The sequence below is a fragment of the Rhododendron vialii genome, chromosome 1a, assembly GCF_030253575.1.
Source record: "Rhododendron vialii isolate Sample 1 chromosome 1a, ASM3025357v1".
Classification (NCBI taxonomy): domain Eukaryota; kingdom Viridiplantae; phylum Streptophyta; class Magnoliopsida; order Ericales; family Ericaceae; genus Rhododendron; species Rhododendron vialii.
Window position 1 is genome coordinate 33,648,521 of NC_080557.1, and position 15,110 is coordinate 33,663,630.

Genomic DNA, 15,110 nt, shown 5'->3' on the forward strand with positions numbered 1-15,110 from the left:
AAGTAATGCATGGTACGCATTTTTTTTTATTAATCTTTAAAATTGTTACAAAGATTAACAGGAACAATGAGAATGGCATCAATTTTTTTTAAAAAAAGTAATGTATTACAGCTCAGCTACATATATACTACAGAGACCACATTGAACATCCAATTTCATCGCTTTTCTTACATGCCTTCGAGTCCCACCTTTTAGATCCTTTTAATCTTTATAATTTATTTCAAAAAATTAATAAAATTCTTTTTGCTGTTAAAAAAAAGTAGGGGTGTGCACGATCTAGATTGGTCCGGTTCTCAAGAAAACTAGTAACCGGACCATTTCAAACGGTTCTAGAAAATTAGAAACCAGAACCTAACCAATATATATATAACCTAACCAGAACCAAACTGCAAGACCAGTCCAATTTTGGTTCGATTCCGGTTCTATCCAATAAGCATCCAAACACTTATTCACAAAATATGAACTCATAAAATTAAAGAAATAGAAAGATAATCTGCTGGAATACGAAAGGAAGGAATAAAATAAAAACTTTCCTAACAAATGAGATTTCATCTCTAAATAAATTAAGTTTAGTAAGGAAAAGATTAACCTACCAAATTCAAATACATATTTAATTACACACACATATGTATTTCTATATTTATCTTGGTTTTAAACGGTCCGGTTCGGTTCTAACCATGGTTCATTAATTGAAAATCAGTAACCGAACCAAAATTAACGGTTTTTATTTTTTTGGAACCATAACCTGACTGTAGAACCTTAGAACCAGACCAAATAGGACGGTTCGGTCTGGATTGGATTGATTTTATAGTTCGGACGGTTTTCTTGAACACCCCTGTTTGGCTGGAATTTTTGGCTTACTTCAGAAATATGATTATGTGCGAGTGTGCCAGAAAAGACTTGTAATTATCCTTTTTAGATGTAACTTATAAAAGCCAAACTTAATCAGGCGATTGCGGCGTCAATTCAATTACCACAACAAAAAGGATTTTTCTTTCTAGAAATATTGAAACGGCACAACGATTTACTAGAAATTCGATAAACCAAAGAATAAACAAGATACCTTGATCAATTCAAAACAACTTGCTTTTCAATTGATTCTCCAACTTCACAAACGAACACTCCAACTTCACAAACGAACAGAACTGATTACAATGTGATTACTATGACTACAAACTACTCTTAACTACTTCGAACTAAGTCTAAGTTCCTAAATTACTGCCTAAAGGACAAACCAAGCATAACATAGCAGGTTGTTTGATATATTGTCTAGGGTTTTTTCCATCTTTCATTTCTTCTATTTATAGGCAAACTCTTGAGTCTTCTCCATGGCTTTCATTTTTTTGCCTAGCTGCTTTTGAAGTAGCCTCACCTTTGAATTCAAACTTTCCCTCCATGATTTCTGCTTATAATTATCCGTGGTGATTCAGTTAATTCATCACCCTAGTTGCCCTTAACTGCATCGTGTTTGAAAATGGGCAGTTACATGGTTGGATCTCAACTCCTCTGACTGTGTCAACTTGGTGTAACTGCCTCTTGTTTGAATAGTACGATTCGCGCCTTTGAGCTTCGAATTGCTTATCTTCTGAGCTACCATTTGAGTGACATCTGGCAAAGATTATCATTACCTATAAAACGATACTAGTTAATCAGAACGTCATCGTTCTTTAAATTGTGTGATTCCATGTATTTCAGTCTATGCGTACTCTGTCTTGTCCAACATGAATGGCCACTTGTCATTCTCTGATTGAGCCAATAAATTCTCATGCAAACAACCCCTAAAAAAAAGTAATGACTAAGTACAAAAGTACTAATATATTACAACTCAACTATAGAGAGCGCATTAAACGTCAAAACTTATCTTCTCTTCACAAGACTTGTGAGCCCCGGTTAACAAGTTATAATTGTGTGAAATAGAGCTCTAACAACGGTAACAACATGCATTATTGTAAGCACCAAAACTCCATTCCTCCTTCTACAAGCCTTGTGAGCCCCACCACACCATCCATGCTTGCCAATCCTCAATCCTTAGAGCAAGTTTACCGATGGGTAGGTATACTATCTTGTGAATAGTTTCCAATTCTACTTTAGCTATTAACTTTTTCTTTCACAACTACACCAATACTATCTATTTTACCTAACACTAATTAAAATAAACATTTTTTTCACTCTTTTCCTATTATCTTTATCGTTTATTTTTTCCCCCCAATTGGGTTTCCTTCTTCGGGAGTTGAAGAAGAAGAAGTCTCAAACAAGCAAAATCCAGTCGACGACGCCGGGGGGAGAGAGAGAGAGAGAGAGAGAGAGAGAGAGAGAGAGAGTTGGTGGAAGATCGACGCCGGACCAGGAGAGATCGAGGTTGTCGGACCTCGCCATTGAAGATCGACGCTGGTCGTCACTTTAAGCCCAAAACTTTCTTCGTCGGTCGAAGATTGACAACATTGAAGATCGAGGTCGTCGATCGTTGGACCTAGCCCAATACTTTTTCTTTCGGTGGCAGATCAATGCAGTTGAAGATCGAGGTCGTCAGACCTAGCTCTTCGTTGTAGAGAGAGAAAATCGGGTGATTTGCAGAGAAGAACGAGAGGGTGGTAGGGAGGAGAGAGAAAAAAATAATATTTTAATTCTTACCTTGTGAATAGTTGTTCTGTAGAAGTAATTATCAATTGTTCACAAAGGGAAAATACAGCCATGTTTGCCGAACCTGCTGCAAGCTTGTTTTGGTGCCTTAATTCGGTAAAATAGCTACAAATATTGGTTTTGCTACTCTGATGTACTTGCTCTTAACAATAAGGAAGACAGTACAATCGACGCTAAATGAAAATTGTTAAAATCAACTCATTGGGTGGTTGTATTAAAACATGTCAAAATATATCGAAGTATGCAAAAGTGTTATAAAATATGTAAAAAGTTTAACAGAATATGTTTTTTTGTCTTTTTTATAATTTATTGACACCCCAACGAGCTGTCAACTGAAGGACTCATACTAAATATATAGAGGGCGCTTTGGCTTAGGCTGCGTTCTTTTAAATTTAAATTAAACTTAACTTAAAATGAGTTGGTTTGTCATTATTTGAATTTTTTTTTCCACATTTGTTAGTTTTGCGCCGAGCTTTTATGGATTATTGATTCGTCTTGATGAGAAAAATCAGAAAAGTAAAAAATTTGTATTTTTACCCAATTATTTTGGGAAATAACCACTTATTTCTCAAAATAATTCAACTTTCTCATTTTTTCTGCTAAAAAATAGTTATTTCTCAAAATACTTGGGTAAAAGTACAAATTTTTTATTTTTTTGATTTTCTCGTCGAGATGAATCAATAATCCACAAAAGTTTGGCTCAAAACTTACAAATGCGAAAAAAAATCAAATAATGACAAATCAACTCATTTCAAGTTAAGTGCAAAAGAACGTAGCCTTAATAATTAAGCCAAATTACTTTGTCCTTATTTTACATTTGTTAGTTTTGCGTCGATTTTTTGTGAATTATTAGTTTGATTCAATCGTAGGAATCTACATGGTGTTCTTTCATTGGAAGCCTCTTTCAGCTTCAGGGTTTTTTTTTTTTGTCAAAACCGATAACAGAGGTACTTTATTAACCACAAAAACCATACACTAGAGGAAACTCCATCCCTCAATAAGGGACCAGGAGATCTAACAAGAGGGGATTCAGTCCAGTGACTATACTGAACTCCAACACACACCACCGCTCCAAACGGACGAAGCAAAGCCGAGAGTATCCATGCAACACCCACACAGGGGTAAGAAAAGCCCCACAGACGGGGAGATATCCCACACAGGGGTGAGAAAAGCCTCTTTCAGCTTTGGTTTAAGACGCCTAAATGGTAGGGGACAGAAGTGGACCATTGTCTGTGCGTCTCCACCGCGCCAGGCATGGTGGTTGAATGGTCCATTTGACACCTCTAGGAGAGAAGGAGGAGAATACTGGAGGAAGATTGGAGAGTGGGGCGGATCTCCATCCCTGAAGCCAACTGAAATGTGGAATGGATAATAGCTTTATTTGGACAAATTTATAGAGAAATCATTTTCTCAATGGAGAGAATACGCGGCTTGGAGAGAGGAGAGAATGGATAGTAGTTTGGTTAGGCTTTCCGTTTATGAGAGTGTCTGTCGTTTTAGATCAACATGTGAGGCCGCATGTGGCTTCATGTGAAGCCTTTGGGTTTTGCAAAGTAAATCCTAATCGTGTATTGGACCATAATGGACAACAACAAACTGGTCTGGAGCTGAGCCTTCTGAGGAGTGCTACATACACATCAATTATCCACATCTCCAACCACACCCCTTTTACATTTATGTGGAAGTTACACATAGGAATATGAGGCCCACATGCAGTGAAAGGTGTAATTGAAAAGTGATTAGTGGGTGTATACCTATCTTTTATTATAATATTTAGAACGCAAAACATATTATGTACTAGTGGATACCCGTGCCTTAAGGCACGGCGCAATGTATTTGAAACACAGTCTAAATAAAAACATGTACGTAGTTTTCATACCATTTTGCTATTCAAAAAAAAGTTATCCTACCATTTTTCTTGCCTCTTGATTGTCTCCACAAATCTGTAGACGGATCATATCCTAAAAAAAGAAGCTATTTAGTAATTAGAACACACATACTATTAAGAAAAGGTTGAATCCATCACAGTGGCACATTAACCAAACATGAAAATCCAAAATTTAACATGCTTCTTGAATCCAACAAAATCCAATTGATTGAAGTTTGAAAAAAATATTAAAATAAAAGAATATTGTTAGTATCTCACCTTCAATTGCAGAGGAGCCATTGAACCTATTTCTCCCCCCCTCTCTTTCACTATCTTTGAACATGAGATTTGGTTGATTTTGAATATAAAATTAAGCAAGGTTTATGAATTTGAAATTTTGACAGATATATAGAATATCGGACAAAAAGTACCTCACAAAGCAATATTATGACATATTATCCTTCTTTTTGAGACGTTTCCTAATTTAATTAGAGCATATGGAAAGAAAATTTTGGGCATCCTATCTTGGACATTCTAATTAATTTTGGATATAAAGACATTTCCTAATCAATTTTGGACATTCTATCTTCAAAGAGTAATTGGCCAGTTTGTTATGAGGATGTGAATGAAATCGATGAATTAGTAAATCTTCTATTTAAGAATGATTTATTGTCATTGATCTTTTCCATTTCAACCAACATAATTAGCACAAATCATGGGATCACTTTAATCACGTGTAACTTCTTTTTTTTTATATTAGGAAATATTATTTATTCAATCCAATGACTATAACTTTATCAGAAAGTACGATCCAATAGCTGTAGATGCTACTTTGTTTGTATGTCTAGACATTTTTAAAGAAAATTGCTCTGTTTTATAATATAGATTGGATAAAATAAAGTAGGTGCGTGTTTGCAAATGACACTAATGGTATGAAAATATAGGAAAATAACAAAATAAAACAAGAAAAGTCACTCATCGCCGATGTCGGATTTCGTACTCCGCTCAGCGCCCATGTTGTTCCTTGTACTCAGAGAGAATGCAAAGTGGTTTATAAGGGAAATAACAATTGAGTACAGCTGTTTGACGATATATTATGGTCAATGCCTACAATTTAATAAATTTGAGATTTTTCAGTTCCCAAAAAATGCATGAAGATGTCTTAGTTCGTTCAATTAAAGGCACAATTGTAGAAAAACCAAAAATAAATTGAGCGATAAAGAGTACGTTTTTCAACTTACTCAACATTATATACTATCGAGCTTAAATTAACGTCAATTTTTCACTATCTTTTTGGTTATTTCCTCTAAAATTTACTTAGATTAGAGTAATGTTTTTCGGATCACTCATTCGTCTTAACAAATCAATACACTTGTAATAAAAGAACCAACAATGGTAAGCCAAGTCATGACTTGAATTTACGCTATTGCCCCTGTAGAATTACTCTTCCAATTTGTTTTGAGCGGTATTGAGTTGGGGGTATTTTAGGTATTTAATGTTGTTCTGCCCTAAATTTGTCTGTACTTCTGGAGCTGATTCGTTCAAGAGTGAGAGCCCTTATTTTACTCAACCAAACTGTACTCTCTTCTCCTTATTTTACGCAAGTTTTGTACCTGTTCCGCCGATCGATCGAGTCATCAAAGCACTGTTGTAGCGGCTGTTGCGGAGATGATGTTTGAGCAGCTGCATAGAGTACTTTGAAGAACTGTTTCTGCGGCTTCTCCCGTAACTAATTTGAAGGTTCACTATTTGAACGGCGCCACAAAGTCCTCTTCTGATAGAAGAACTGTTCTAGCGGCTGTGTATAAAAAGTTTTTGGGAAGGATAGAAAGAAGCAGTCATGCGATTTCCTTGCTTGTGTTTGGGCATTCTTCGCTAGGTTAGTTTGTGTTCTTTTTACCATGTGAGTTTCAATCAGATGATGATTCTAATCTGAAGCAAAAATATTAATTGGTGAGTGTGAAAAAGAAACAGTTTGGGCCTTATTGTTTGATCCAATTCACGGCTCTTCTGAATTTTGGAGAATTTCTTGAGGATGGCTGTGACAAAATTGGGACAAAGATAAGAAGGATTAGTTACATGGGAAATTGTTACCGTAGTTGGGTCTGACCCTTATTTAAGACGCACTCCCTGTGTTTGTAAAAATCACTCAATTGCTTTTACATAGCTATTCCTTTTGTTCATCCTCTCCGCTTCCTTGAACTAGATTTAAAGGTTTAGAGGACGGTGATTTATGTTTCTGACCTAGCTTTTTCTGATCTATTTATCCTCTGTTTTGTTGTGAAAGTTGAAAGATCTTTGAATATACACTTGCCCATGTACATTATTTTCTAGAAAATTAGATTTTTAGTAATATACTTATTTTTTGTTGTTGTAGATGTTTGAGGAAGCTATGGAGCTTTGATCAGCTCATACCTTATTCACTATTATCTTCTCTGCAAGGTTAGTTTTCCTCTAGCTTCTATTTTCATGACTTCATAAGTTCGTTTTGCTTACCCACATGGCCACACATGCTTTTGTTCTGTACATAATGCATGCTGAAACACCTATTCAGTCTTCAGACAAAGGAGACGCGTGATTTGGTCTTTTCTGGGGTTTACTATCTTGGAGGTAAATTTACGTTGGTTGTAAGTTTCTATGATCTATGATTTGTGTGGTATGGTAAGATAATTGTAAGTTTGCTTTAGTATTGCTGCTTTAAATAATACATGTACTCCATCTATGATCTCACGATGATCGTTAAATCACACAAATCACTAGATTTTACAACATGTCACTGAATCACGAGGCTTAGAAGGCTAGAAACGCTACATGAACAAACAGTGGTATATTCTATTTTTCATTTCTTTGGGCCTCGGTAATTATAAGATTGTGTAGGAGGGAACTGTATACTCTAATTGTTAGAGAAGCCACAAATGGCAAAGACTCTTTATGCCGCATCTTAGCTCAAACTAGGGACTCCATTGCACGAGCTTGTCCCTGCCACATAAATGGTAACATTATTCACAACCACTAGGAATGAGTCACTAAAGAGAATTTCTATGGAAGTATATTGCTCCCAAGTGATTAATATAAGGAAATATAGGCATGGGGATTTTGTTTTTAGATTGTAAGGATAATCTATACTGTCCTTGTCCTCTCTTGTTTAGTCATGTTTTAAACTTAGGTCTGTTTTGGTTTTTTTTTTTATATTCGTTTACTTTTTCCCTGGTGTTTCTTATTCTCGATTTGTTTTGGTGTATGCTTTAGGTTCTTTTGTATGATTCCTTATTGCTTCATTTATGTGTTGACGATTAGGGCTATAACAAAGAAGTGTGATTTGGTTTGTTCTTGGAAGGAGAAGTGTGCTATGGTCTGTTCGTAGCGTTTCTTTTTTGTTGAGGTAATTATTTTTTCTTTTTTTTGCTCTCTCATTGTATATAAGGGATGTATGTATTCCATCTATAACGTCAACATGAACGTTAAATGTAGTTTAGAGGTAAGTTTGGCCATAAATATGTGAATTCTTCTTGTACAGAGTCAGGGATTAGATTTCCTAAAATACATCTATTTTTCTAGGGAATAGAGTTGTTTGTAAGTAGAACACTGCAAACAATTCCAATGCAGAAATCTATGAATCATAGACAAGATGCTAATTGGTATGTCTGCGTTGGGACTTCGATGTATCAACATCATTGTGAGGGTGCTACTAACAGTTGTGCAAAAACAGAGTAACTTCGTAGATAGTAGCTTCATGGTAGTTCTATTTTTTACTTTTGCTTTGATATTAGTGTTGCATGTATTCCATCTATGATACCAATATCATTATTAAACATAGTTTAGAGTAAGTTCGCTCATTTTCGGAGCTTCATTTATCAATTTTCTGATTTGCTCTAGCAATTCAAGTATTTCCCTGTTCAAAATTGAATTTTGCTGGTAGTTGCCGTTGCTTTCTTATGTATATGGTCACAACATATTCCTTGCTGAGATCACAATGGAGCCCGAATTGACTTGTTACTGGTATTTGTCCATCTTTACAGCAGGTTTATTTTGAAGCCAATCAGGGAACTTTGATTTGAACGCTATACTTGTGCAACAATGGCAGAATTCAGAAGAAAAACCTAAAAGTTAACTGCCAATCTTGGTTTGTGTTTTTTTTTCCTACTATCATCAAACATACGTATATTAATTTTTCGACTACCAATTAAACCAATGAGCATGCGAAAACGTGCAAAGCACGAGCATTACACTAGTATAATATAAAAGAAAAATACTTAAAGTCGCAAAAAGTTCATAAAGATTCAAAAAATATCGTGAAATAAAGTTTTCACCATCTTCTAGGTTTTTTCAACTTTAGTATATATTTTTATAATTTCTTAATTTCCCTCGATGAGACATACAATTAACCAAGAAATAACGATGAAAAGCTTAAAAGAAATAATTAAAAATAGTTTTAAAAGAAATTAAGTTTAACCAAACTTACTTAAATTGCAAGCTGTACATTATCGAAGACAACTTCAGCGGCATAATCTTGGGGAATTTAGCAATCTAGAAACTTAAAGGTTGGTCCTACTTTTTTAGATTCAGTTTTTTCTCAACTCTAAATATTATTGCCGAACTTAGATAAGCTTTGTTATACTGTATAATGATTTTTTTTGCCCTTGTGAACTATATGGACTGTATTTGTGGACTATGTGAACTCAATGAATATTTTTGTCTGAAATAATAGGTCAGAAGTCCTAGGAGTGAGCAAAAAATCAGTCAAACCGTGAATCCAGTCCAAACCAATCTAAATCGAAAGGTTTGGTTTGAGTTTTTTGTAGTATGGTTTAGTCATGGTTTAAAAAAATTTGAAACCGCGTTATGTGATTTGGTTTGTGAATTCACGTTCACAGTTATGATTTCAAACCGATCCAAACCGTATAATACAAACATACATATATATATATATAGTTACAAATATATTTATTTTGATTATGATTCACCAAATAAATATGGGAGTCTTAGTCAACTACTTTTCTAATTTATTGATCCTGTTAAATCCATCGCAATATTCAGTTTTTCTTCCTTGCCAAGATAATTTAGACTAAACTTCTATATATAACAATATATTTTTAATTTCTTATGATTATTAATCTATTATACACAAAAAGCACATGAGATCACAAAATCAATCAACTTTCACGGCCCAATTCCTAAATTTCTCTAGATTTTTATGCATGAAAATCAATTCCAATTCCTATTCCTATAATTCCTTCACTACCAAGACTAATTACTCTAACTTTCTACGTAGCTTAGCTCAAAGTAAACCGCGATTTAAAACCGAAATCGAACCATATTTTAATGGTTTGAATTGGTTTGGTTCTATGATTTTTGTGGGTTGGTTTAGTTCTTCAAATTTATAATCCATAAGTATTGATCTGATTCTTGGTTTACTATAAGAAAAATCGAATAGAAAATTAGAGGTCGGTCCTGGTTTTTAGGCTCAGTTTGATCCCAACCCTGAATATTATTCCCAAACCTGCATAGGCTCGAATATGTTATCTTATGACTTTTTTACCCTTTTTATTTCGATCGTCAACTCCATCTCGCCATTCCTCTTTTCTCTCTCTCCCTAAAAGACACTAAACCTCTCTCTCTGTAGAGACCCGTATTTTATGAAAATGGTTTAAAAGTTTTACAAATGCTGAAGTATTAGATAAATAAGAAATTTGTGAGTTTATTTGATTTAGGGCTTAAATGATAGGATCGTTATTGGAGAAAGTGTGAGCATAATTGGTTTGGGTGCTAGTATAAAAGGGGTGTGTATGTGTTGTAGGAGATCAAAGTCTCCCTCAACTCTCTCTCTCTCTCTAGCCAACTTTCTCTCTCTCACCCTCTCACGCCAAAACCCATCTTCTAAACTCAAAAGCTCTCAGCAATCAACCTCCGTTCCACTCTCTAGACGTGATTTCGAGCTTGTGGTTCGTTGGATAAAGCTCGGAGAGGAGTATTCATGGAGGATTTCGAATTCAAAAGCTAGGGCTCGCTTGTTTGGGTTGGATCTTCGTGTTTACACTTCGAGGTAGGGATTTCTTGCTCTTGTTATGTGTTTATGAGTTAATTTCATGCTTAGATCGGGCCTCGGTTCATTGTTTGTGGTTGGCTTTCGCCATTTGAAATTCTGCAGAAATCGCCTCCGTAACGTTCGAGTATCAATACAACCAAAATGGTTGTATGGATACAGCTAACTTATCAGAATTCCAGCCGCTCCCATATCGATACAATAAAAACTGTTGTATGGATACCAGTCCCTTATGAGACAGTTTTGCCTTTGCTTATCCCACTTCGATTGTTTTGACCCCCGATCACTTCTAACACTCATTGAACACCTTCAAACCAATTCTAAGCTTGATTGTTCATACCTTAAATGATTCATTGATCAAACTATTTTCTTTGACTCTCGTTGTGCAAGAGAAATGTGTCAAATCCTATGAGTACGGTACCTCTCCATTGTCTAAGTCTTAAAATGAGTACGTGAACATTGTGGCATGATATGATGAGTGATATATACATGTTAGGTGCTATGACTTGACGTGGTGAATGGTGGGATGGAAAAACGTATTGTAATAAGGTTATCAAACATTATAGGCTATCAGGTATGACGTGGGATGCATAGTTGGTCGATGGGGGTTTGCCTAGTGGTCCGAATGAGAATAAGGTAACTCGTATCCTCGTGCTTCGTCTTATTGACCTTCCTAGGTTCCTTTGGCGCTCGTTCTATAAGATTCTCGTTCAGAACATAGCAGGTGATGTGTCTTGGAGTCATTTGTGGCTTCAGTATGTGAAGAAGGATGTCATGATAGACTTAGAAGAATAACATGAAATTAAAGTATTTATCGATGTACAATGGGACATGTTTACAAGTTTATATTACATTATGTGATGATGAATGAAAGAATGTGAACTTAGGAAATGTTGTCTGCTTATATTTCGATTGATGGTGTGTGTGTGTATGCTTGAATTGAGAATTTGGATAGAGGGTCCCACAACGCAAGGTGTGGTAATGCAGAGGCCCTAGAGGCCAGCAACGCAATGCGTGAAAATGCAGAAATCCTGGTGGAAAGAGAGTTCACCGTAACACAAGGTGTGGTAATGCAGTTAAACTTCTCATGAAATGAAGAATGTTATAGTCGACATCGGAAGTATATGATGTAAATTGAGTTGTTTGCTGCTTGAGATTGTGACCGTTAAAGAAAGAGATAAACGATTGATTCCATTATGGTTTTTGAAAAGAAAGGATTTTGGATTTTGAAAAGATTAAAAATCCTCCGGTATTCTTGAGCGAATCAACGGATCCGGTATTTGGGCATAAATCAACGGACTCTGGCATTCAAGCTCGAATCACCGGAGCTTGACCCATACTGGTCTTGGGTAGGGATGTTTTTATAAACCGGAAAACCGGACTGAACCGGTCTAAAATTCCGGTTTCTTGGTGGAACCGGTCTGGTTCGGTTTGAAATTCCCTTAAAAATTTATTCTGGTCTGGTTCCCGGTTTTGCAGATTTTCACATCAGTCGAAATCGGACCGGACCGATTTTCTACCTGCATGTAAAAATTGTAAGAGTTGGGGTGTAAAGACCCGGTATTTTAATAAATAATAATTATTATAAAAACAAAAATATTATTTTTTGCTTGATAGTTTATTTAATGCAAAAATTTATTTATTTCGTCACACAAAATTTTATTCCTTAATCGATTGAGTGCGCACTCGTATCCAGTGAGTACTTTTTCTAGTGCGTGCATGTGTTGCACCAGATCATTTTTCCAACCCAACCCTTCCCCATTTTTATAATTTTCGGCAGAGAGGGAGAGACAAAATCCCTTGATATCCTCCTCATTTCCCTCCAAACTTGACAACACATCTTTACCCTTAAGTTAATACCTTTCATACAAAAAATCCAAAACCCAATTTTATATCCCCGTTCTCCATTTCCTTTTATTATTCCCAGGCTATACACACCACTCGGCAAAGAGAGAGAGAGAGAGAGAGAGAGAGAGAGAGAAAAAAGAGGGAGACCATGGAAATTCCTTAACATCAACTCCGGTTGTTTCCCATTCTGATCATCACCACTCAATCAGCACCAAACCAACCCATTTCAGCTTCTATTTTTCCGGCTCCCTTGCACCTCAAACACAACTCTGTTTTCTCTCCAAAAATAGCTTGATTTTGCTCAAAAATAGCTCGGTGAATGAGCCCCAAAATCAGTTCCAATCCAGCTCCGAAACAACCCAAACACCGCCCCATTTTAGCTCCATAACAACCTACAAAATCAGTCCACGCCATCGCAACCGAGTCACTACCGAACCGCCGATTCACTCCGTTTATTTTCTTCAAACTACTGCTTGCTCTTCGGGAGGAGAGGTAGTTGAAACCTACCTCCCTAAGTATATAATGTTATTAATGTGTTCATTTTGTTATAGATTAGACAAGTGCATAAGTGATATTTGATTAAAGATACTCAAACTTGAAAAAGAAGTTGACTGTGCTAAACATGATAAGGGAAATATTAATAGCTTAAGTTTGACTAGCATTATGATTGAATATGGTGATTATGTTGCAGCTCCTGGGTAAAACGTGAACTTGGATATAGATCTACATGTGGTATAATTTATTTGGAAAGTTATATTGGGTTAATCGGAAAACTTGAAGTTGGATTAACTAAGTTGGGTTAATCGGTAACTAGATATATTTACGAGTTGTACCATGATTATTATGCCTCTTATTGTTACATGCTTCATGTGTTAAATAAACTTTATTTGGTAACGACATGATTTCCATTTCGTGATTTATCATGCTTGATTGTTATCCACCCTGTTGCACGAGAACTTAGAACGAACATTAGGTTAACTGGGGATTGGTGTACGTAGTTAGAAGATCACATAGACGATTTTTAAGTTAAAGGAAATCGGAAGATAAGAGATGATCACTGTGTTCGGTTGGGCATTTTGAACTTTTATTTCACAAAGTAGTTTTGAATGCAAAAAAATTTGGGAACCAACAAGTTCTAACAAAGACCAGCATTTTGACTTCAAAGTCAGACTACAACCATGTGTGATACAGTAAAAATGGCCCCCACAACTCCCACCCTCCTCCATCTCTTTGATTTCCCTGGCTTTTTTAATAATTAACGAGTAAAGGCTGGCCTTTTTTTGAAGAGAGAGAGAGATGTGTCAGAATTTGGGACAGAATTTTTTATCCCACCTGCCAGACCCACAGGCTTTATCACGAAATTTTATTTTTTTTCCTTTTGCTTACTCTCCGATATAGGGACCCACTCATCTCAAAAATAACTCATTCAATCACATGTTTTTACATTTTAACTCAAAATTTTCATTTCAAAATTGTGAACCAAACGCAGCAGATGTGTTTAGCGGTTAGCCAGAGGAATGATGTTTAAATGAGATTCTTGGAGGTTATCCAGTGAATCCGGATATGTTGGAGGTTATCCATAGAGTCCAATTTATGAGAAGAGAAATGAAGCCAGGGTATGGCAGTTGTTTGTCGATTTGAAACCTTAGGATATGGCATTGTGTGATCGCTCTTTTTGAATAGGAGATAAAAGGGTGATATGTATTATAGTACCAGGTTATGGTCTATATACTCCCAAGGTTACGGTTAGTTCCTTGTGGGCCCAGTGGTTACGGTTAGTTCCCTGGGGAATTCATCCTTGTGAGGTGGCCGATGACTCCGACTAAGTAAATAGCTTAGGCCGTTTCATCGGGGCTCCCGGTTAGGGCAAGCAAGGGGGAGCTGTATCACGAGTGGCCATAGTCCTAGTGGTTAACATGGGAGGATGTTTCTCAAGGGTTGAGATTCTAGATTTCACTAAGTTAAAAGCTAGTAATTGAAATTGATCGCTTGCTACTTTAATTGTATTGTGCATGCCCTTGTTTGTAAGTTATGGGTTTCGGGTGGGTTTTAGCTATTGAGCGTCATCGCTCACGGTACTATGTTGCCCTGGTAACTTGAACGCCAGGTACTGAAGACAGAACAAAAGTGTTGTACAATCCGATTGGAGTCAACGCTACTGAGGAAGGAGTCGAAGAACCATGGTTTCCGTATGCGTAGTCGCTCTGATTTAATTTAAGTCAACTTTATTTTGGAAGCTTCAAAGTTTATTTGGGGAAATGTAATATTTGGTCAAATTCAGCTACTTAAACTTAATTTGATATGGTTGTAATATGATGACATCTACTTTTAAAACAGTGATGTATTAAATCTATGAATTTTAAATTGGAAAAATTATCTTTTAAATGTTTTTCTTAATGTTCCGAAATTTGAGGCGTTACAACATGGTATCAGAGCTTTAGGTTCAAACCCTTAGCCTTGGGTAGATTGGGGTAGATCACTTTCCGAGTGTGTATCCCTACGTGGTTAATCATACATATTATTTAGTATACTTTTAAGTCTAGTCTATAAGTACTTAATAGTTGTTGTCTGACTTCGACTAAAAAATGTACCGTGAGAAAACATAAGCCTTACATGTTTGACTTGCATATAGCACGTTATCTGGTTTGGTGGCATTTTGTGTAGTTAAATGCTAGTAGAATCTTAACTACTTGTACTATTAGTAAAAGAACA

At 36.0% G+C, this 15,110-nt stretch overlaps 1 long non-coding RNA gene across 1 annotated transcript; it reads left to right on the plus strand.

The window, feature by feature from the left end:
* The first annotated feature begins 6,067 nt into the window (after nucleotides 1–6,067).
* Nucleotides 6,068–8,227, plus strand: LOC131307022 (uncharacterized). Its single transcript, XR_009194005.1, has 3 exons — nucleotides 6,068–6,386; nucleotides 6,885–7,889; nucleotides 8,066–8,227. It is a non-coding gene; the product is annotated as an uncharacterized LOC131307022 (long non-coding RNA).
* The last annotated feature ends 6,883 nt before the right edge of the window (nucleotides 8,228–15,110 follow it).